Consider the following 25,469-nt stretch of genomic DNA (forward strand, 5'->3'; position numbering starts at 1 on the left):
GGGGTGCCTTTCATAGATGTGGGTGAAACGTCAGGAGAGAATGCTCCTGGAACATGGCTAGACAGTCCGGAAAACTCACAGCAACCTTATGTGAGTTCAGGAAGATGGTGGGCTTAGAAACACAAGGGGTCAACACCTGCTATGTGTCCTCCGCCAACTCTGTGTGCTCTGCCATTGCTTCTGCCTCCCTGCTCTTCCTTTGCATAGAGTCTGTCATATATTCCAAATATTGGTCTCATCCCTGCAGGCGATCTTCCTCCCCAAGGGGCTCCTCATAGCTATTAAAAAACATTAAAATGCTTTGTCAAATCCCAGATCCCAATCATGATTTGCTTTAGGGCAAAACCGTTGTGATAGACCTATTCGCAGCCATCCATCAGACAGTGATGTTACAGCTGCTCTCGATGACCCTTTCAAGGCTTTGACGCCATAAGAGAAATGACTTCTCACACTCCGTAAAATACTTTCTGACAGCTCTTAGCAATGAATGGATGCGCCTCCTAACCTACGTTGGCCCTACAGATCAGGCTGCGCTGATTTCCAAGCAGGTGAGTTTTCTTGAAAATGTCATGCTTCTTAAGCCAGACCTGCAGAAATTGTGAACTCACCCCAAAGAGTAGGCTCTGCCATCATTCCCCCTTTGCACTAGAATGCGTTCCCCTGGGAAACAATGTCATAAGACTGAGGGTGAAAGAGGACTGCCTTTGTTCTGGAGCTATCAGAGAAAGTTCTTAAAATGGATTATCAGAATATTGGATTATAGGAAGATTGACGCTGAAAAACATCACTGCCTGAGCTCTGCGAGTGCAGCATTCCTCCAAATGAAGCAGAGAGTGTTTGACGATTGGGATATCCATAGGAATACCAAGGTGCTTGGTATCCCTATGGATACTTACACACACACACTCCACTTGCCTCACGTCCAACAGAACCTCTGAAGATGCCTTCAGGAGCTATCAGGGAAGTTCTTAAAATGGATGATCAGAATATTGGATGATCAGAATATTGACGCTGAAATACAACACCGCATGATTTCTGCGAGTGCAGCATTCCTCCAAATGAGCTCTGCGAGTGCAGCATTCTTCCAAATGAAGCAGAGAGTGTTTGACGATCGGGACATCAACAGGAATACCAAAGTGCTTGGTATCCCTATGGATGGTATCCCCTTGGTATCTCCTTGATATGCCTAAGTTAGTATTAAGTATACACACACACACACACACACACACACTGCACTTGCCTCACTTCCAACAGAACCTCTGAAGATGCCTTCAGGAGCTATCAGGGAAATTCTTAAAATGGATTATCAGAATATTGGATTATCAGAATATTGATGCTGAAATACAACACCGCATGATCTCTGCGAGTGCAGCATTCCTCCGAATGAGCTCTGCGAGTGCAGCATTCTTCCAAATGAAGCAGAGAGTGTTTGACGATCAGGACATCAATAGGAATACTAAGGTGCTTGGTACCCCTATGGATGGTATCCCCTTAATATCCCTAAGTTGGTATTACGTACACACACACACACACTCCACTTGCCTCACTCCCAACAGAACTTCTGAAGATGTCTTCAGGAGCTATCAGGGAAAGTTCTTAAAATGGATTATCAGATTATTATTGTGCTGAGTGATTGTGGTTAAATCTGGTGAAATTGCTATTCCAGCAAAAGGCACCAGCCACTCCCTCTGCAATGCCAGAAATACAGCTTAATAGTGTAACATTAGAAAATGTTGACCATTTCCACTCCCTTGGCAGCCACCTCTCCACAAAAGTCAACATTGGGACATCCATAGGAATATCAAAGTGCTTGATATCCCTATGGATGGTATCCCCTTGATATCCCTAAGTTAGTATTAAGTATACACACACACTCCACTTGCCTCACTTCCAACAGAACTTCTGAAGATGCCTTCCGGAGCTATCAGGGAAAGTTCTTAAAATGGATTATCAGAATTTTATTGTACTGAGCGATTATGGTTAAATCTGGTTAAAGTGCTCTTCCAGCAAAAGGCACCAGCCAATCTCTCTGCAATGCCAGAAATACAGCTTAATGGTGCAACATTAGAAAATGTACAACACCGCCTGAGCTCTGCGAGTGCAGCATTCCTTCGAATGAGCTCTGTGAGTGCAGCATTCTTCTTAATCTAGCAGAGAGTGTTTGAGGATCGAGACATCCAAGGTATCCCTATGGATGGTATCCCCTTGGTATCCCTTTATTAAATGTACCCACACACACTCAACTTGCCTCACTTCCAACAGAACCTCTGAAGATGCCATTAGTCACACATGCAGGTTTATTTATTTATCGTGTCAGGGCAACCAGACCATTGTATTTCATTTCTAACAGAACAAAACAAACAGATAAAAAAACACAAAGTTTGCAAACTTGGTAGTTGATTAAATGTCCTTTGACCAGTATCTGTCCCCTTGGAGTGCCTCTGGTGTTGCTGCAAGATGGTCCTCCATTGTGCATGTGGCGGGGCTCAGGTTGCATTGCAGCAGGTGGTCAGTGGTTTGCTCTTCTCCACACTCGCATGTCGTGGATTCCACTTTGTGGCCCCATTTCTTAAGATTGGCTCTGCATCTCGTGGTGCCAGAACGCAGTCTGTTCAGCGCCTTCCAAATCACCCAGTCTTCTGTGTGCCCGGGGGGAGTCTCTCATCTGGTGTCAGCCAGGGATTGAGGTTCTGGGTTTGAGCCTGCCACTTTTGGACTTTCGCTTGCTGGGGTGTTCCAGCGAGTGTCTCTGTAGATCTTAGAAAACTATTTCTTGATTTAAGTTCTGTAGATCTTAGAAAACTATTTAAGTCGTTGGCTGATACCCAAACAAGGGATGAGCTGGAGATGTCTCTGCCTTGGTGCTTTCACTATTGGCTGCTACTTCCCGGTGGATGTCAGGTGGTGCAATACCGGCTAAACAGTGTAATTCCTCTAGTGGTATAGGGTGCAGACACCCCGTGATAATGTGGCATGTTTCATTAAGAGCCACATCCACTGCTTTAGTGTGGTGAGATGTGTTCCACACTGGGCATGCATACTCAGCAGCAGAGTAGCATAGCGCAAGGGCAGATGTCTTCACTGTGTCCGGTTGTGATCCCCAGGTTGTGCCAGTCAGCTTTCGTATGATATTGTTTCTAGCACCCACTTTTTGCTTGATGTTCAGGCAGTGCTTCTTATAGGTAAGAGCATGGTCCAGAGTGACTCCCAGGTATTTGGGTGCGCTGCAATGCTCCCGTGGGATTCCTTCCCAGGTAATAATCCTCAGAGCTCGGGATGCCTATCTGTTCTTAAGGTGAAAGGCACATGTCTGTGTTTTAGATGGATTAGGGATCAGATGGTTTTCCCTGTAATAGGCAGTAAGAGCACCTAGAGCTTCGGAGAGCTTCTGCACATGCAGGTGAAACATCAGGAGAGAATGCTTCTGGAACATGGGCATAGAGCCTGGAAAACGCACAGCAACCCTATGCAGTAAGATATATGCTGGTGATTCAAAAGTAAATCCTGCTGAGATTAAATATGCAGAGGATTATCCTGTTAAATAAAACAAGTCGCCTGAAATATGTGTTGTCGTCTAACATCACATTTTAATTTCATCCTATCAATACAATTAAACAAAAAGCAGTGAGGGTTTTTTTTTCCCCAAGGAGCCAGTTCCTTTCAAGATGTTGTTTTTCCCTTCTTTTTATGAGCCTTTTTTTCCTTAGGAATTCCTTTTTTTTCAGACAAGCAATGACTGAGAAAGAGAGATCTTGCTTTAACACACCTGACTGCCTGCCGACAAAGTCTGAAAACCAGGTGGTATGGATCATTGCTTTGACCCAGTGAGTTTGTCTGGCCTGTCATTTTTTCATTACTTTCCTTCTGACATTCCTCTCCTTGCTTTCGGCAGCCTGCCTCTGTTTTCTGACCTTTCCTACACATCCATTTGGACAACGAAAACAGAAGTGTTTGCTCTGATCTCTTCCTAGCTCTAACAAACATTCTCCTCTCCTCCTGCACACCCTGCTCTATTTGATTACACATTTCTTCATCTCAAATGCACACATTATGATACAGTTCCCAGGATATTGGTTATGCGCTGGATATCTTGTTGGAAGGACGGATAGAATAAAATTCAGGGTTGTGGGTTGTGACACAGCTAGTTGGGAGTCAGCTGCATTAAAATCACTACTTACCGAAAGGTCATGGGTTCGAATCCAGCCCAGGTCGGAGTAAGCTCCCAACCATTTGTATAGCTTGCTGTTGACCTTTGCAGTCCGAAAGACAGTTGCATCTGTCAAGTAGGGAATTTAGGTTAGGAGGCTAATTTAACTAATTTATGACGCCATAAAAAAATCTCCAGCAGCATGCAAAAGAATGAGGAAGTACTCAATTGGTGTCACAAGTGGACGGTGAAGCGACAGCTCCCCCAGTGGCCAGAATTGGAAGCATATCCTCATGAAGCTGGAAAGTTAAATAGCCTCTATGCGTCTGTCTATATGTTGTGTGTCTATGGCATTGAATGTTTGCCATGTATATGTGCATTGTGATCCACCCTGAGTCCCCTGTGGGGTGAGAAGGGCAGGATATAAATACTGTAAATAAATAAATAAAATTCAAGATCATATATAATCCAGAAAGAAAGCTCACCACTCCCACGCTAGATACTCAGTTGTAGCTCTTGAATAGGGCAGTGCAGAATTAATCTTGGAAACAATATGTCTTCTGAAAAATACTATAATCTGGTTAGCATAATTATATTATAATTATATTAATAATTATATTAAATTATAATTAAATATAATTATAAACAGCCATAATTATATTCCCAGCTTAAGAGCATTATTGCTGACTCCGTTGTTTTTCTTCTGTTATCCCCTTGGACCTTCCAGACCATCCAACTACTGGGTAATAGACGTTCAATGAGAGACCTTTCAAACAGAGGCTGCATGGCCATCTGTGAGGGGTGCTTTGATTGTGCTTTTCTTGCTTGGCAGAAGGGACTAGATGGCACACATTTGCTCACCATATCTATTCTGTGATAGATATGGTGAGTAAATGTCTGGAGTTCAAACATTTCACCGTCAACCATGTATCTCAGTGACACCAAGATTTTCCAAGCATGACTATTGGAATGTCTTCAAACTTGCATTGAGAACAAGCCTACATGTCCTTCCCTTTTCTTTCTCATGAGCATAAGTTTTAACAGAACTCAGAGGAGTCCTCAAACCCAAGGAGAGCCAACCCATCACAGCCAATGATGGCATGGAGTTCATTCAACTGTTCTGTTGCAAGAAGGAGGTAAGAAGCATCCGAGTCTCCATCAATGTTCAGTGCTGTCAAAGGTGACAGCTCCAGCTTAAATTCTCATTGGGATCTGAACTATATTAGGTAGAAGGTTTTGGCCAAGCCTGAAATGTCATCCCTGATCATCTGCTCTTGATAACTCAAATGATAATATCAGAAGGGCACCATCATTTCTGTCACTCATTGTTTGCTTGCAAGCGCATCTATTGAAAACATAATATGCTATTGCCAGATGGCAATGACAAGTGATGAGTACTGGGACTTGTCCTGCCTCCGATGATGATTCGAAGAACATAAAGGCAGCGTTAATTTCGGCAACCATGGTGAGGGAGGCCAAAATGATCTCCTTGTTTGTTTTTAGTTTGGAGAAACATGCAACAGCCTTCCAGCAGAGGAGCTTTCTGTATTTACATCAAATATATATTTCCATCTACAACTCTTTGGTTCAGAAACTCTTCTGATTCAACTTCATGGCTACTGAAATGCTAAATTCAAGTTTGCTAATTGCAACAGTCACATTTTCTTTAAAGAGATAAGGGTTCTTTCTCTCACCATGGACATTATTCCTCAGATATATATCATCCCGCTTCCTTCACTTCCAACGGAACCTCTGAAAATGCTTTCCATAGATGTGGGGGAAATGTCAGGTGAGAATACTGCTGGCCATACAGCCCAGAAAACTCACAGCAACCCAGTGATTCCAGCCATGAAGGCCTTCGACAATACATCTTACCGCATTATTTTGCCTTTATTTTTCTGATTATTTAATGTTTTTAATATGGAGCCCCCGATGGTGCAGTGGCACAGTGGTGCGGTGGGTTAAACACTTGTGCCGGCAGGACTGAAGACCGACAGGTCACAGGTGTGAATCTGGGGAGAGTGCAGATGAGCTCCCTCTGTCAATTCCAGCTTCCCATGTGGGGACGTGAGAGAAGCCTCCCACAAGGATGGTAAAACATCAAAACATCTGGGCAATGTCCCCTGGGCAATGTCCTTACAGAGAGCCAATTATCTCACAGAGTCCCCGGTGATGCAATGGGTTAAGCCCTTGCATTAGCAGGACTGAAGACTGACAGGTCACAGGTTTGAATCTGGGGAGAGTGCGGATGAGTTCCCTATGTCAGCTCCAGCTTCCCATGCAGGGACATGAGAGAAGCCTCCCACAAGGATGGTAAAACATCAAAAGATCCTGGCGTCCCCTGGGCAACATCCTTGCAGATGGCCAATTCTCTCACACCAGAAGCAACTTGCCGTTTCTCAAGTCACTCTTTGAAGTGAAACATGACCCCCCCCCCAATAAAAGATTGTAACTTATAGTTTTGCTAAGGACAAGGACACTAGACTGGATAATAAAGGTTAAGCCTTGGTCAATTTGCCAAGATACTAACAACAACAAGGACCCTTCCCATGTTAGATAGTGTGTACATTTAATCAAGGTTTTATGCCCTATGTTTCATATATAGCAGAAGTAGCACATTTATTGCTGAGAAACCACCTCCCTTTGCACTTATGTGCTCTCTTGAACTTCTATGGGACTCTGAATGGAGGGATAAGTGGGTATATTTTCTGTATCATGATTTCTATACTTTCATATTTTTTCCCTGTGTATCCGACCTTTTTCTGACACTTTTGGCCCCATTCCCCTTTTGAAAAAGGGGAAGACATTCACCTCTAGTGTCCCCCATTGTTCCCCTGTCTTAATCACAAGAGGAAAACCTGGATTAATTGGTATCGCCCACATAAATGTTTATCTTGATCAATCACAGCACAATAGACTAGCTTTGCTTGAAGGCCGTTCCGGACTCGTTAAGCCCCTGGACATTTCCTGTATTTCCATGATCCATTCAAGAATGCATTGTATTCCCTTGTCCTGCCTCCCTCTCTCCTGATTCGATGGAGAGCCTAGGCGGCAGAAGCCTCCTGATTGGCTCTGGTGCACCGCAGAAGCCCTGTGACTGACCCAGGCGCTCGGGGGGTGGCCGAGTCTCCTCCCAGCTGTTAGCGCGCCAGCCAATCACCTTCAAGCCGGGCGAGGGGCAGAGAGTGGGAGATTTGAACCACGCAACTCTGTATCTCTATAAAAATGGCTTTTATTTGTGTACATTATTATTATTATTATTATTATTATTACTTTATTTGTACCCCACTAGCATCTCCCAAAGGACTCGATGCGGCTTACATAGGCCAAGGCCTCAAAACACAATACAGCAATACAATACCAAAGCAAATTAAAAACAGTTAAGCAGAATAAACAACAACAATAAACAATACATTGAGACACTATAAAACTGGGCCAGGCCAGAGTAATGGGTACAAGATTAAAAGTGCTGATGTGGCAGGAGGTATGTAGGATTATAAGTAAGTGCAATGTGCGGTGTGCAGTGATCTTAGTTCTACTAAAGTGCTTCTAGGACTTGGTATTGGAGGTTCCTAATCTGAGAAGGCACATCGGAACAGCCAGGTCTTAAAGTTCTTTCTGAAGACTGCCAGTGTAGGGGTCTGTCTAAGATCTTTTGGGAAGGTGTTCCAGAGTCGGGGGGCCACCACCGAAAAGGCCCTGTCTCGAGTCCCCACCAAACGCGCTTGTGACGCAGGCGGGATCACGAGCAGGGCCTCTCCAGTACATGTTATGCTTAGCTTGGCAAAAGATTGCTGCTTTGCATCCTTTTCAGCTGAATCGCAATAAAATCATCTCAGTGGCGCTTTCTTCAGCTTTGGTGAGATTCTTTTTGAAAACCTAGGGAAATTATTTTAAATTGGGCTTCTCTTTGCTCACCATTGTAGCGATCCCTCTTTGGTGGGTCCGCAGGGTCTCTCCTACAGGGCCAGACCCTTCTAAAATCCTCCATGATTTCATCTTGACACACGAAAAAAGAGTATTTTGAATATACAAAGGGAAGAAAATTCTACTAGTGATGTATCATCTCTACATAAACTATATGCATAAACAACATTGCAGCTAAGTCTTACTATGCAATCTGCACAATTTTTCTGATATTTTATCTTCTGTTGTTTTTGTTCTCTGAATGGTTTTGAAGCACTAGGTTGGATTTGTCTTAATGGCTTAGGTGGGGAATCGGAGAGCAGTGTCTTGGCTGCAGAATATTCTTGACTGTGGACAGCCCTGGGTGTGACTTTTAGCAGGACATTTGCAAATCCTTGCTGCATCCCTGATGCACACGCCATGGAGCAGAGGGAAGGTTTCTAATCGGTGAGGCTGAAAAGGGACAAGAGGAAAGAAGCACAGCCTGTGATGTTTCCACGCAGCATTCAATTGCAAACGAGATAAATACAGTGTCCCTTCACAGCGGCATTTGCCGCGGAAGGAAGGCAATCTTCCAAGCTTTGCTACGCCAATTTAACACCTGTTGCGGAAGAGAATGGAGTCGTTAAACAAATAGGATCAAACTCGCTAACCAACGTTCGTCCAGAAATTTCACACTGGATTTTTTCGCATTGAAGTTTATTGAAGGCAGCAACGTAATAGGCAGGGAGAGTGAAGTGACACAAGGTTTCCTTTTGGAGTTTCCTGCAAGAGACTATTCCTCAGGAGGAAAACATTGTGAAGATATGATACACAATATAGTATACTTTTCCCCAGATCAATATTATTAAGCCAAATATATGTGTGTGTGCATTCTGAATGTGAAGATACTCGCAAATTTCAGTACCCTTCATACTGTATCCTTCGTACCCTTCTGCATTCTGGAATGGTGACTAAAATGATGAAGGGTCTGGAGAACAAGCCCTATGAGGAGCGGCTTAAAGAGCTGGGCATATTTAGCCTGCAAAAGAGAAGGCTGAGAGGAGACATGATAGCCATGTATAAATACATGAGAGGAAGTCACAGGGAGGAGGGAGCAAGCTTGTGTTCTGCTGCCCTGGATACTAGGACGCAACGGAACAATGGCTTCAAACTACAAGAAAGGAGATTCCATCTGAACATGAGGAAGAACTTCCTGACTGTGAGAGCTGTTCAGCAGTGGAACTCTCTGCCCCAGAGTGTGGTGGAGGCTCCTTCTTTGGAGGCTTTTAAACAGAGGCGTCCTGGCGGTGGGTCCATAGGTGACTGTGGAGCCCTATTCTTGACCTGCATGTTCTCCTGCAGTGAGGGCATTGGTTTCCAGGTGGAAGGCGGTCATGGTCGGAATTGACACGCCTTCCTCTTGGCACATTTTTCTCTTTCGCCCTCCATTCGTGCCACTTCAAATTCTACAGCACTGCTGGTCACAGCTGACCTCCAACTGGAGCGCTCAAGGGCCAGGGCTTCCCAGTTCTCTATGTCTATGCCACAGTTTTTAAGGTTGGCTTTGAGTCCATGTTTAAATCTCTTTTCCTTCCTTCCAACATTCTGTTTTCCGTTCTTGATTTTGGAGTAGAGTAACTGTTTTGGGAGATGGCGATTGGGCATTTGGACAACATGGCCGGTCCAGCGGAGTTGATGGTGGAGGACCATCGCTTCAGTGCTGGTGGTCTTTGCTTCTTCCAGCATGCTGACATTTGTCCCCTTGACTTCTCAAAAGATTTGCAGGATTTTTCAGAGGCAACGCTGATGGAATTGTTCCATGATTTGCATGTGACATCTATAGATAGATTATCGGCTGTGTGGCCACCCCACTGCTAGGCACCGTGCCATTCCAAGGTCAGGGAGTGCAGGTCTTTTCAATTCAAGAGCGGTCGTATGTTTCTTATCCAAAAATCTATAAACTTCTATTTAGAAAAAAAAATCACTAAATGTATAATATTTCTATGGTTCCTTCCAGAAAGTATACTGTTGTTTTTCCCCCCTCGCTAACTTTTTTCTTTTATCGCTGGGCTTTGGATAACTCTCACATTCTGTAAATCAAAGTTGCATGCTGCACTTATTTGACCTTTTCAATATTCTGTAATTAGATTGGCTGAGATTCCACTTTCCTTCCTGTTTACAGCCTCACTAGCCTCTGGGAAAGGGGGGAACGGCCAGCTGCTCAACATATAAAATACTGCAAAGGTCAGAGTAGTGCAGCATCAAACTGCAATGAATTAGATTTTGCAAAGAAGGCTGAGGAAGCTACACGTTTCTGCAAGATTTATTGAGAAAGGCTTGTTACAACCAAACCCTTAGTCTTGGCCACCCAAACAGGCAGCCATCCATGGATCTCTGAGCTTACCTGTTCTGCCCCCACGCTATCTTAACTACATGGAAGGTGAACAGATTGGAGACTATATAGTTGAATCAAACAAGAATTTATTAATTGGCAAGAATTTTAGACTTTCTCTCATCCTGAGTCTCACTACAAAGTCTTTATGGGAAGAGGTAAAGTATTTGAGAGATAGACACACATCTTCTTCTTATTTCTTCTTATTGTCTCTTTCTTGCATGGTGTTCAACTGTCTCTAAGATGGTCTCAATATTTAACTCTATTTGTTGTTGTTTATTCATTCAGTTGCTTCCGACTCTTTGTGATCTCATGGACCAGCCCACGCAAGAGCTCCTTGTTGGCCGTCACCACCCCCAGTTCCTTCAAGGTCAAACCAGTCCCTTCAAGGTCAAACCAGTTCCTTCAAGGACACCATCCATCTACCTTGACCTTGGTCGGCCCCTCTTCCTTTTTCCTTCCATTTTCTCATTATCATTGTCTTCTCTAAGCTTTCCTGTTTTCTCATGATGTGGGCAAAGGACCTCCTCTTTGCCGCTCATATCCTTCCCTCCAGTGAGCAGTCGGACTTTATTTCCTGAAGGTTGGACTGGTTGGATCTTCTCGCAGTCCAACTCTTTGTTTGTCTCGCAAGTCAAATGTTCCCATCTCAACATCTTTAAACTTACTCGCCGAACGATACACAGTACTCACATCAACACCATTACCATAAACAAATTGCATTGTCTGGTTAATCTCCTGTGGGGTGACACCTTCTGCTGTCAAGAATTCAATGACTGTACACTGCTTAAGTCGCATGGACCGACCGTTTGTGCAGGGTTCCATACTTGCACTTTAACAACACAACCATACAATGCTAAGGCTTCCCGCCAAAATGGAACTGTAGAGGAGAGTCTACTCAACAAGCTAGTACCTGCTGCATTCCAGTACTGCCATCTGTTGAGGAGTTGCGAAGGTGGAGGCATTACTTTTCATTCAACCCTCGTATATTTTGAATTGGAACATCAGCCTGCGGAGAGTGGAGAAGAAACCTTAATTGACATTTAGAGATAAGTGCAAAATACGACAAGGCTAATGATACAATTTTGTAAAAAAAAACTTTTTGCTTTTGCCTGTAGTCAAAATAAATATGGAGCTCCTTTAGAAATCTTCTTCTTTCTCTCCCAGCCATCTCTTTTAAAATGCCAAGATGCTGCTCCAAGGCATCCTGAGTGCTTTTATTATGTTTTCCCCTCTCTCCTGAACTTTATCATTAATGCCTTTATTTAGTTGACTAGAGATTATTTAACAGAATGCAACAGATTAGGGAAAACAGATGTCAGAAAGGATCACGGTCATCAAAAACTGCATTTTTGTAAAAACAATGTGGAGAGGTAGTTACACAGCTGCAGCATGTTTAGTGCTCTTTGCTTCCATTGGGGTTGCCAGCAGCCTGCTTCATAAACATCTTCAGAAACGCACTTTGGCTTTTTACAGAAAAATAACAAATGTGGAAATAACTCCAATTAGTAGAAAGCTGGTGGCAGAATTACTCTCAGCACCTGCTGAGTATCTCTTTATGGAGTTTGAAGCTGATCTCTGGAGCACACTTTGGAAGAGTCAGACCACAACTCCCCAAAACCACGGACTTCTATGGCCAGTTAGAATCCCAAAGGAACTTTTCCAAGCCTGCTACTCTTTGCAACACTTGCTTTCTCCAAGTGGGCAAGAAAGCAATTTAGTTGAGGTGGTTTCCACTGTCCTTCTGGACATTTGTGCAGATGGGGTTCAGAAGGATGAGACTGGATTGCAATGCGCCCGTACCTTGGGAAGTCTGACTTGGCCACGGTAGTCCACGCTCTGGTTACATCCCACATAGATTACTGCAACGCGCTCAACGTGGGGCTGCCCTTGAAGACTGCCCGGAAGCTTCAGATGGTCCAGCGCTTGGCAGCCAGGTTGTTAACAGGAGCGGCACTCAGGGAGCATACCACTCCTCTGTTGAGCCAGCTCCACTGGCTGCCAATTTGCTACCGGGCACAATTCAAGGTGCTGGCATTAGCCTACAAAGCCCTAAACGGTTCTGGCCCCTCTTACCTCTCCTCCTATGAACCGGCGCGGACATTAAGATCGTCCGGGGAGGCCCTGCTCTCGGTCCCGCCTGCATCACAGGCACGATTGGCGGGAATGAGAGACAGGACCTTCTCGGTGGTGGCCCCTCGGCTATGGAATGCCCTACCGGTAGACATCAGACAGGCCCCCTCGTTGCTGGCGTTTCGGAGGAAGGTCAAGACTTGGCTCTACGAGCAAGCGTTTGGCTAATCAGTGCAACTGAACAACTGAACACAGGACGTCGGTAAAATTGAACATAGGAATGGCACAAGGATTATGAGAATGGATCTTGTTCTGTTGAGGCGTCATGAATTGATAAGGAATTGATAATAATTGTTGATCTTGTTGTAATGTGTGATGTGTTTTTAACTGTATATTACTGTATAACTTGCACTGTGTAAACCGCATTGAGTCGCCTAATCTAGGCTGAAAAATGCGGTATAGAAATAAAGCAAATAAATAAATAAATAAATAATCATTCTCTCAAAGTAGAGGGGCAATGAGGGCATGGGGTATATGCCGTTGCGCCTGGGGGCTATAACTCTTAGTGAAAGAGACATAGACATGACATCGTTCCCCCAGGGAATTGCTTCATGCCTTCCTTTAGAGAACTGGAACTCCCAAGGACTAAAACACTGAAGATAACTCAAAATAGATTTTATTGTTCACAAAGAGTTATCCCTTTAAGGCAATAAGCTGGAAGTTTCAAAGGGGTAAAGGAAATATTCATTACAGTCTCTGGTTGTCTTGGGTCCAAGGAGATTTCGCAGCTGAGAAGCTTTTCCTGTTCCCTCTTTTCTCAATGGCTGTGAAGGTCGGAACAAACACAACCCCCAGTCCAATGGCCTATGTTGAAGGCACAGAGTCTTCCTTTTGATGCCAAAGGACCGGTTTGGAGGCGCTTGGGTCTCCTCAACGTTGTCCAGGGCGATCTGGACATGAAGTATGAGTCCCAAGGGTAAAAACCTTAGAATTGGTGATGAGAGGTAACTTAATTAAGGGCATTAGAGCCAAGTCTCTTTCTCACGTCTATCTGATAGAAAGCTTGATGGTGGAATGTAAAAGGAAAAACTTTTACATTCCACAGGAAGAGGTGGAGCCAAGCAATTGAGCTGAAGAAGCAATATAACTGGTGCAAATAACATTGATTGACAGCTATAAATAATCAATCAATCCAACTATACATTTACAAACTATGCAAGTTTGGGCATGTTGTACAGTTTAAACCTTTGCACTTTAAAGTTCTACACACAGGTGGCACCACTCACGCCATCACAGGGTACATCCATGGTGCATGGTTTTATATTATTGTAAGTGCCATGGCTTGCATAAAATAAGCTGATATTTAGGGGACTGGAGAGACATTCTTTAGTAAGGAGAAAACGTGAAACTTTATGCTACCTCAGCTATAAATTCTGGTGTTTCATAACTGAATGGACAGTGAAATGCACATAAATATCTGCAGACGGCATTCACATCACTCTGCAACATGCATGCACATTAATGCTCAACATGCACAATGCATCTTGATGCAAAATATGTATCTGCATATACATATACTTCATGTTGAGTTCCACTGTCACGACTTTGAACTGTTCTACATTGGACAGAAATGTCCAATACCTTTTGTTGAGGAATGTAGTCATATGCAAGACAATGTGCCATGGTAGCACATTGGCGATGTCTATGACAACATTTCCTTGGCATGGAAATATAAAACAAGAGCACCTCCCCATGGATGAAGTTGAGCATTGCCTCCAGACGCCGGAGATGGAAGAGGAAGGCCTTTATCTGTGAGCATATATTTCAAGGTCTATTTCCCCCAAACTCCACCAGTGATCGCATTTGGACATATTGAGTATTCATGCCAAGTTTGGTCCAGATGCATCATTGTTTGGATCCGCAGTGCTCTCTGGATGTAGGTCAACTGCAACTCCCAAACCCAATGCCCACCAAACCCTTCCAGTATTTTCTGTTGGTCATGAGAGTTCTGTGTGCCAAATTTGGTTCAATTCCATCATTAATGGAGTTCAGAATGCTCTTTGATTGTGGGTGAACTATACATCCCAGCAACTATAGATCCCAAATGTCAAAGTCTATTTTCCCCAAACTCCACCAGTGCTCATATTTGGACATATGGAATATTTGTGCCAAGTTTGGTCCAGATCCATCATTGTTTGAGTCCACAGTGCTGTCTGGATGTAGGAGAACTACAACTCCCAAACTCAAGGTCAATGCCCATCAAACCCTTCCAGTTTTTTCTGTTGGTCATGGGAAAACTGTGTGCCAAATTCGGTTCAATTCCATCATTGTTAGAATTCAGAATGCTCTTTGATTGTTGGTGAACTATGAATCCCAGCAACTGCAACTCCCAAATTACAAATCAATCCTCCTCCCCGCCCCCTCACCAGTATTCATATTTGGGCGTATTGGGTATTTGTGGTAAATTTGGTCCAGTGAAGGCAAATACATCGTGCATATTGGATATTTACATTATGATTCATAACAGTAGCAAAATTACTGTTATGAAGTAGCAATGAAAATAATGTTATGTTTGGGGTCACCATAACAGGAGGAACTGTATTAAGGTGTTGCGGCATTCAGAAGGTTGAGGAACACTTGCAGGAGAGTTATTCCCACACACAGAAAACCCACACACACAGATAGATATCTACATAAAAACTCCAACCACCACCCAAGTCAAAAAAGAAGCACCATTAAAGCCTTGGCAGACCGTGCAAAAAGAATCTGCGAAGCCCACCTCCTCCAAGGTGAACTGAACCACCTCAACTGGGCTCTCCAGGCCAATGGAGACTCCACCTCAGGCATCAGAAGAGCTGCAAGACCACCGAGAAGAAGCCACGAGAGTCAAGACAAAGATCCACCCAGAGGAAAAGTGTTCCTGCCATACATCAAGGGAACCACTGACTGCATAGGGAAGCTGATGAGGAAACACAACACACAAACTATCTCCAGACTCACCAAGAAAATCCAACAAATGCTACGTTTAGCAAAGGACAAGAGGGATCCTCTCACCTCTGCAGGAGTCTACCATTGTATACCATGCAGCTGTGGACAAGTCTACATAGGGACCACCAAACGCAGCATTGCCCAGACACGAATCAAGGAACATGAAAGGCACTGCAGACTACTTCAACCAGAGAAGTCAGCCATAGCAGAGCACCTGATGAACCAGCCTGGACACAGCATTTTATTTGAGAACACAGAAATGCTGGACCACACCAACAACCACCATGTCAGACTACACAGAGAAGCCATTGAAATCCACAAGAAGCAGGTGGACATTTTCAAGAGAAAGGAGGAAACCATGAAAATGAACAAAATCTGGCTACCAGTATTAAAAAAAACTCTAAAATTACAACAGCAAAACAACAGAGAGGAAACAAACAAGGACATCTAATCACCTCTCAACAAAAGATTGCCCCAGGCACTGCCAGGCCATCAAATGCTAATCAATAGGTGTGGGTAACCACGGAAAAATTTGGTTCTAAACTCGTTTCGTTTTTAGGGGGAGTCCTTGCGTTTCGTTTTTTTAAAGAATTCCGAAATTTTCCTTTAAAAAAGTTCGAAATATACGTAATTTCGTATAATTATGAATCGATTCGTTAATGGCGGACTCGATTGCGCAATATGCTAAAAAACCCTCCAAATGGGACAGGGGGAACTTCTGAAGCTTCCCTCTCCCTCTGTTGTTGACTGTTGGTGTGATAATTTATTTTTTATCACTGATAAAACAAACAACAACCCTAAAACTTGCACCAGACATACGGAAACAATTTCGAAACAATTTCGAAACAATTTTGAACCAATTACGAAACAATTACGAAACAGTACGAAATAAATTGGAAAAATTGTTTCGATTTTTAATTTCTCCTCACAGTAGTCCTGCATGGCTCAATATTGGATCGTAAACTAATTTAAATACGAATTAATAACAAATTACGAAATTAACGAACGAAACCGCCCAAGCCTACTAATCAAGGGGGTCAGTTGAAACATTCACACCTAGCCCCAACAGACAAGAGTCCTTTGTCCCACCCTGGTCATTCCACAGATATATAAACCCATTTTCCTAGTTCCAACAGACCTCACAACCTCTGAGGATGCTTGTCATAGATGCAGGCGAAACGTCAGGAGAGAATGCCTCTAGAACATGGCCATATAACCCGAAAAAACCTACAACAACCCCGTGATTCCTGCCATGAAAGCCTTCGACAATACAGAGTTATTCCTCTTTGTGACCACTGGGGGCAGCAGAATGACATGTATATTTTCCCCACTTTGTTCCAAGGATCTGAAGATTTCAATATTGAATGGAGGGAATAAGTAAAAATAACCACACAACAGTATTGATGTCAATGATGGTTCAGGATAAAAGATGATTCACATGGGAGAGCGCTTCAGTGAATTGCTGTCCATTATTCACTGCAGTAAAAATTGAAGGCAGACCTTGCTTTGGAGAACTTGCTGCATTAAGTGCTACTTAACTAATTTTCCAGGTGATTTTTGTAAGCTGATCCATATCCGGAAGGAAGCATTTCAGTTCCTATCCAATTCTCAACAAATTGTGCCTGGCAAGAGTGATTAGCCTTGATGACCCAAATAAAGCCAGTTTCTGTCAATGATGTTGAAAAAGAAGAAATTTCACATAAGAGCTCCACACAATTTCCCCCCCCTTCCACCTTCATGGCAAGCTGCACCTGCTGTATGCCCATTATCTACAAAATTGCCTTCCCTAACTGTTCTTCTCTCTTTGTTTGCTCCATTATTTATATTTGTTTTGCCACAGGAATAGCTTCTCTGCCTTTTCTCCAAACAGCTCAGGGTCGTTTGTGAAGGACCTTTTTATGTCTTTCCATCCTTTCAAATGTGTTGAGGTTAGGTTGACAAGGAGTCAAGGACCAAGGGGAATTCAATGAGTTTCATGGCCGAATGGGAAACTGAACCGAGGTCTGGTTACGCCTAAATCTAAGGAATATACTAAGTTGTCGAAGGTTTCATGGCCGGAATCACTGGGTTGTTGTAGGTTTTTTCAGGCTATATGGCCATGTTCTAGTGGCATTCTCTCCTGACGTTTCACCTGCATCTATGGCAAGCATCTTCAGAGGTAGTGAGGTCTGTTGGAAATAGGAAAAAGGGTTTATATATCTGTGGAATGACCAGGGTGAGACAAAGGACTCTTGTCTGCAGCAGCTAAGTGTGAATGTTTCAACTAAACACCTTGATTAGCATTGCCTGGGGCAATCTTTTGTTGCGAGGTGATTAGATGTCCCTGATTGTTTTCCCTCTGTTGCTTTGCTGTTGTAATTTTGTGTGAATGTTTCAATTAGGTGTGAATGTTTCAACCGACCACCTTGATTAGCATTTAATGGCTTGGAAGTGCCTGGGGGGATCTTTTGTTGAGAGGTGATTTGATGTGCCTGATTGTTTACTCTCTGTTGTTTTGCTGTTGTAATTTTTGAGTTTTTTAATATTTTGTTCATTTTCATGGTTTCCTCCTTTCTGTTGAACCACCATGTCAGGCTACACAGAGAAGCCATTGAAATCCACAAGCATGTGGATAATTTCAACAGAAAGGAGAAAACCATGAAAATGAACAAAATATGGCTGCCAGTATTTAAAAAACTCTAAAATTACAACCGCACAACAACAGAGGGAAAACAATCAGGGACATCTAATCACCTCTCAACAAAAGATTCCCTCAGGCACTGCCAGGCTATTATATGCTAACCAAGGTGGTCAGTTGAAACATTCATACCTAGCTGCAGCAGACAAGAGTTCTTTGTCCCACCCTGGTCTTTCCACAGATATATAAACCCTTTTTCCTAGTTCCAACAGACCTCACTACCTCTGAGGATGTTTGCCATAGATGCAGGCAAAACGGCAGGAGAGAATGCCTCTAGAACATGGCCATATAGCCTGAAAAACCTACAATAATCCAATATATTAAGTTTTTGTTAAGATTAGAACCTGGTCATTCAACTATCTTGAGGTTTTTTTTTTAATCCTGTGTTTGAATTGGTATAAATCTCCTCCCACCTCCTCTCCAAATAACTAATAAATAAATATATTTGCTATGACTATTAAAGATACAAAAACACCATCCTCCTCTTTTGTATCTGAACAAAGGAAGAAAGAGCAGGTTCAGGACTGACCGAAGGAAAATGTTGCATCTAAAGCAGAGCCGTGTTCTTGAATCCACTTCCAAAAGATGGAGCAAAGCTATTATTTACATCAGCTGAACAGAATGGCCCATATGCAGAACTATCATGCTGGCTGAATATGAGTTGTTGGGGACAGCAATTGGACCACATCTTTCCTTCTCTCCTCCACTCGAAACTGTTTTTTTTGGTACAACACATGAGGACAATCAGATTGGAAAAAATCAACTTATATCCCCATACCAAAAAAGGGAAATGTCAAAAAATGCTCCAACTTTTGTAAAGTGGCCCTTCTTTCTCATGCCAGGAAGGTAATACTCAAGATCCTGCAAGGAAGACTCCAGCAATACATGGAGCGAGAGTGGCCAGGTGGACAAGCTGGGTTCAGAAAAGGCAGAGGAACCAGAGACCAGATTGCCAATATCCGGATGCTGGATAATGGAGAAAGGCAGGGAGTTTCAGAAAACCTCTATTTCTGCTTCATTGACTATTCTAAAGCCTTGGACTGTGTGGATCATAATAAATTGTGGCAAGTTCTTGGTGGTCTGTATGGGGAGACCAAATCACCTTGTCTCCTGAGGAATCTGTGTAACAACTAAGTAGCAACTGTAAGAACAGACCATGGAACAACAGACTGGTTCAAGATTGGGAAAGGCGACGGCAGCGTTGTCTACTCTCACCCAACCTATTCAACTTGTGTGCAGAACACATCATGCGATGTGCGGGGCTTGATGAATGCAAGGCTGTGGTGAAAATTGCTGGAAGAAACATTAACAACCTCAGATATGCAGATGACACCACTCTGATGGCCGAAAGCGAGGAGGAGCTGAGGAGCCTTCTAATCAAGGTGAAAGAAGAATGATTGACAACTGGGAAATAGAGAGAGAAAATGTGGAGGCAGTGAGAGACTTTGTATTTCTAGGTGCGAAGATGAGTGGAGACGCAGACTGCAGCCAGGAAATCAGGAGATGCTTCCTTCTTGGGAGGAGAGCAATGTCCAATCTCGATAAGATAGTGAAGAGTAGAGACATCACATTGGCAATGAAGATTCACATAGTTAAAGCAGTGGTATTCCTATAGCAGTGTTTCTCAACCTTCCTAATGCCGCAACCCCTTAGTACAGGTCCTCATGTTGTGGTGACCCCCAACCATAACGTTATTTTCATTGCTATTTCATAACTGTCATTTTGCTCCTGTTATGAATTGTAATGTAAATATCTGATATGCAGGATCTATTTTCAGTCACTGGACCAAATTTGGCACAAATACCCGATACGCCCCAATTTTGAATACTGGTGGGGTTGAGGGTGATTGATTTTGTCATTTGGTAATACTGGAGTTGCTGGGATTTATAGTTCACCTAAAATCAAAGAGCTTTCTGAACTCCATGAATGATGGTATTGAATCAAACATGGCACACAGAATTCCCATGACCAAGAGAAAATACTGGGAAGGTCTGGTGGACATTGACCTTGAGTTTTTGGAGTTGTAGTTCACCTACATCCAGAGAACACTGTGGACTCAAGCAATGATGGATCTGGATCAAACTTGGCACAAATACTCAATATGCCCAAATGTGAACACTGGTAGTGTTTGGAGAAAATAGACCTTGCCATTTGGGAGTTTTAGTTGTTGGGATTTATAGTTCACCCACAATGAAATAGCATTCTGAACCCCACCAACGATAGAATTGGACCACACTTCCCACACAGGATCCCCATGACCAACAGAAAATACTATGTTTTCTGATGGTCTTTGGCGACCCCTCTGACACCCCCTCATGACCCCCACAGGGGTCTCGACCCCCAGGTTGAGAAACACTGCCCTATAGTAACATATGGATGTGAGAGCTGGACCATAAGGAAGGCTGAGTGAAGGAAGAGAGATGCCTTGGAACTGTGGTGTTGGAGGAAAATGCTGAGAGTTCCTTGGACCGCCAGAAGATCCAACCAGTCCAGACTCCAGGAAATAATGCCCTGCTGCTCATTGGAGGGAAGGATATTAGAGACAAAGATGAATTCCTTTGGCCACATGAGAAGACAGGAAAGCTTAGAGAAGACAATGATGCTGGAGGAAAGGGAAGGGAAAAGGAAGAGGGGCCAACCAAGGGCAAGATGGATGGATGGCATCCTTGAAGTGACTGGATTGACCTTGAAAGAACCTGGATGGCCATGGGTGAGAGGGAGGTCTGGACTGGTCCAGGAAGTCACAAAGAGGTGGAAATGACTGAATGAATAAAAAATAACAACAAGGACAATAAACATACTTTCACACTGAGGCCAACAGTCCTGGTGCCAACTGGGAGTAGATGGAGATGAGTGCACAGACCTTTAAGTAACTTCACATACAAAATATCACTGTCTCATCCCTGAGTGCTGCTTGGTCTTCATATCCTTGCCTGAAAACCTGGAGAAGCACTACAATTCCATAAAACTTCCATCAGTACTTTGACGTGGTGCAATCTAGCGCATGGCCTTACCTAGTGCATATATTTTGTACAACGAAGCCCAGCAGTCACCGAAGTATGGCCGTCTTCTTGGCATCTTTACAACTGTCACTTTGCCTTGTGTTAAAATCACTGTTGTTCCAGGAAGGGGCTTTTAAAAAAGTGGTTATTAATCTAACACAGGGTTTTTGTAAATGGCAGGGAACTTGGTGCCATTTTGTTCCTAATGTAGTCTCTTTGTCATTTAAACTCAAAGGGGGAAAGAAAAATGTGCCCATGCTGCGAATCAGTAAAATGCAGCTTGAGTGGTCAGCAGATTCAGTAACTCGGGGAAAAAAGAGGGCACATTTTAGTGCTTGCGGTGCATCCCATTTTCCAGGGCAAGCTTCATTGACGATCACCAGGTTGTCATCATAGTTGGCGATATCTGCACTTCGGCCAGGCCGTTTTTCACCATTCCTGAGCAAAGTGGCTTTATATAATCTCCATCCACAAGTGGTTATGGTCCAAAAGTCTCAAAATTGGTTGTTTGGGAACAGAACGACGCAAGTTTCCCTTCTTGTCAAATTTAATAGTGCTGGTTTATATATACTGCAGAGGATCTAAAATTTGCGTCTTTTTGTTCTATTCCGCGCTGCAGTGAAAAATGCTGAGAAAATCAGAGACTGATTGTTGCAATCAATGAAATCTTTGTGAACTTGAATAAGCTTTGAATATGTTTTAATTGATTTTAATTGCGATCTTTAAAAATACTGCTTATATTTAATTCTGTTTTAATGTTTGCATATTTGCATATTTTACATGGTATTCTAATGCTTTTATGTGAAACCACTTTGGGAGAGATAAAGTGGGGTATAATTAATTAATTATGTTTAATAATAATAATAATAACCATCATTACACCCATGTAGTGATATCAACAGACCTTACCTGCCCAGAAAATCAGGAGGCAGAGAGAGGGCTTCTGCAAGAGGGCTTCTGCAGGGTGAGCTCCTGCTGTTAGCCCTAGCTTCTTCCAACCTAATAATAATAATAATAATAATAATAATAATAATAATAATAATAAGCAGAGGTGGATGATCTGGACAGAAAAACAAGAAAACTGATGACAATCCAATAAGCATTACACCTGCGTAGTGATGTCGATAGACTTTATCTGCCCAGAAAATCAGGAGGCAGAGAGAAGAGGGATTCTGCAAGTGAAACAAATGGTAGAAGAAGAGAAACATGCACTGGTAGATTATGTGAAAGACAGTCAAGAACCAACATTGATGGACGTTAATAGTAGAAAACTGTTTGAAGTGCAACAGACAAAGAGGGAATACCATAAAAATACAATGCAGAACAGAAGAGAAAACTGGCAAAAGAAGGCTCTCCATGGACAGTTCCTGGGGAAAATTGAGAACCAAATTGACAAAGAGAAAACATGGCTGTGGCTCACAAATGGGACTCTGAAAAAGGAGACAAAGGAGGGCCTGATTCTGGCAGCCCAAGAACAAGCCATTAGGACCAATGACATCCAAGCCAGAATTGAAAAGTTGACAACAGATCCCAAGTGTCAACCCTGCAAGGAAGCAGATGACACAATGGATCACAAACTCAGCTGCTGCAAGAAGATCATGCAGACGGACTACAAGCAGAGGCATAACACCGTTGCTCAGATGATTCATTGGAACTTGTGCCACAAATACCATCTGCCTGTGACAAAGAACTGGCAGGATCACAAGCCTGAAAAAATCACAAAAAATGAACACGTCAAACTACTCTGGGACTTCTGAATTCAGCTCTGCGAGTGCAGCATTTTTCCAAATGAAGCAGAGAGTGTTTGAGGACCAGAACATCCATAGGGATACCAAGGTGCATATTTATAAAGCTATTGTCCTCCTAACCCTGCTATATGCCTGCAAAAAATGGACTATCTATAGACGTCACATGCAACTCCTGGAACGATTCCATCAGAGTTGCCTCCGAAAAATCCTGCAAATCTCTTAGGAAGGCAGGCGGACATATGTCAGCATGCTGGAAGAAGCAAAGACCACCAGCATTGAAGCGATGCTCCTCTGCCATCAACTCCACTGGAAGGGCCACGTTGTCCGGATGCCCGACCACCGTCTCCCAAAGCAGTTGCTCTACTCTGAACTCAAAAATGGAAAACGGAATGTTGGAGGACAGGAAAAGAGATTGAAAGATCGGCTCAAAGCCAACCTTAAAAACTGTGGCATAGACATTGAGAACTGGGAAGCCCTGGTCCTTGAGCACTCTAGCTGGAGGTCACCTGTGACCAGCAGTGCTGTAGAATTTGAAGAGACACGAATGGAAGGTGAAAGAGAGAAATGTGCCAAGAGGAAGGCACGTCACGCCAACCCCAACTGGAAACACCTTCCACCTGGAAACCAATGCCCTCACTGCGGGAGAACATACGGGTCAAGAATAGGGCTCCACAGTCACCTATGTACCCACCATCAGGACACCGACCTTGGAGGACAATCTTACTCAGACAATGAGGGATCATCTAAGTAAGTGAAGTAAAAGCAACACAGGGCTGGTGTTGATTATGGTTAGCTGTCCCAGGAGCACAGGTTTCAAAGCAAACTCTATTTATTTGGTATTTAGACCCAGCTGTAGGAATCATCTCACCTTGATAGGAAGTGATTAACAGAAGAAAACATGCGAACGTTATATCCCCAGGCTGAAGGACCCTTTGACGAAACTGTCTTGGCTGGCTGCTGGCTGCTATTCTTCTTTCTGTTGCCTTGGAATAAAAAAGGGATGTACAACCTTTCTTATGTTGAGGATTGGATTTTCCTCAAGGAGGATATGTCAGAGGTTTTGTGTGAGCAGTGAGCAGGAGCAAAAGCAATTGAAGATGTACCTGCTAGGAAGGTTTTCCTTCAAGGGCTCCGTGGAGCACACTTTGAGAACCGCTGTTCCGTTGGATACTGGAGGAAGGTATAAACTGAGAGGTAGCAAGGAAGCCTTGAAGCTAAGTTGAGGGACACATCAAATTAGGCTCAGGGCCACAGGCTGTCCATCCTTGGACCTCAATGTCCTATTTTTAATAGGAGAAAGCTCCTGTTTCTGGCATGTTCTACTCTTCCCCTCTCCTTTCGAGACGAAATGTACAAAGCCAAGTCCCACTTTTAAATAAGTAATAAGTAAGTCAGCAAGCGTTGTCCTCTGCCTTCACTGCGGTGTAGTCACCTTGCCTAAGGCCAGTGGGAATTCTGCCTTTGGTTTCCTTGGAAACGTGGCCATCTTGCAAGGGCAGGCTGATGAAATATGGCATTTGGAATTACGAGCCATGTTGGAATGGGTCAAGAGTCATCTTTCTCAAGCTTCGTTTTAAATAACACTACAAAAAAAGCATTCTGTTTTGTTGACCTTGTTACCCTTCTTCACAACCACTGTAATTTCTACAATGATGCAACTCTCTCTTTAGTCAACGCTTCATCTTCCTTAGTCAAGCAGCATTTTGTCTTGTGTTCATCAAATGTCCAAGTTTATGCAGTTGGAGACACGACATAGAAGGAGGAATGAAAAAGATGTGCTGTCTCCAAAAAAGATCTATGTCCAAGTAGGGCTTTGATGGAAACTTGGCCTGAAGCAACCAAAGGTTACTCAAGAGAGGTGGCAATTTCCTTGTGGGAACCTTGGGTAAATTTCTACTGGTGGATCACAGTATACATAGAGTATACATAGAGTATACATAGGAATTTCATAGGAATGGAACAATGGACGACGAACCTGGACTACGCTTGGATGATGAGAAGATTGGGTACGGTTGTTTTTTTGTAATAATTGTGCATTGTAATTGCTTATTGGTAATTTATGGATAATGTGTTAAGTCAATTGTTATATGTTGTATGGAACCACTGCTGTTTCTACTGTTTTTACTGTTTGTGAACCGCCGTGAGTCGCCTTCGGGCTTGAGATACAGCGGTATATAAGCAAAGTAAATAAATAAGTAAATAATAAATACATATAATGCATTATATTGTATACTATATTACAAGGATATTGTCACCCATGTACAACAATCTATCACATATTAGCTATTTGTCCTACTTGTACCTCTTAGGAAATATGGATCTATCTATCTATCATCAATTTATCATCAATCTATCAATCTAATTTTTATTAACACAAAGGTTTCGTGTATATAAAACAATATTAAGGGAAAGGTACATACAGAAACTATGCTCTATGTACTAGGCATGTGCATTCGGGCCAAAAGGCATGCTGTTTTCAGATCCGTTTTTGTATGACTCCTCATTTTATTTTCCTGAAAGTTACTAAAAGAGGAGGGATATTTTCCGTTTCATT

At 43.1% G+C, this 25,469-nt stretch overlaps 1 long non-coding RNA gene across 1 annotated transcript in view; it reads right to left on the reverse strand.

Annotated features, from left to right (window-relative positions):
- Positions 1 to 8,378: 8,378 nt before the first annotated feature.
- The window catches only part of LOC137097648 (uncharacterized), a 99,509-nt gene continuing 82,418 nt past the window's right edge, over positions 8,379 to 25,469 (reverse strand). Inside the window, exons 3-4 of the long non-coding RNA XR_010910321.1 lie at positions 11,341 to 11,436; positions 8,379 to 8,654 (exon numbers count right to left, since the gene is read on the reverse strand). This is a non-coding gene — a long non-coding RNA (uncharacterized lncRNA). The remainder of the gene's footprint in view (positions 8,655 to 11,340; positions 11,437 to 25,469) is intronic.

This window comes from Anolis sagrei, chromosome 10 (genome assembly GCF_037176765.1).
Source record: "Anolis sagrei isolate rAnoSag1 chromosome 10, rAnoSag1.mat, whole genome shotgun sequence".
NCBI classification, from domain to species: domain Eukaryota; kingdom Metazoa; phylum Chordata; class Lepidosauria; order Squamata; family Dactyloidae; genus Anolis; species Anolis sagrei.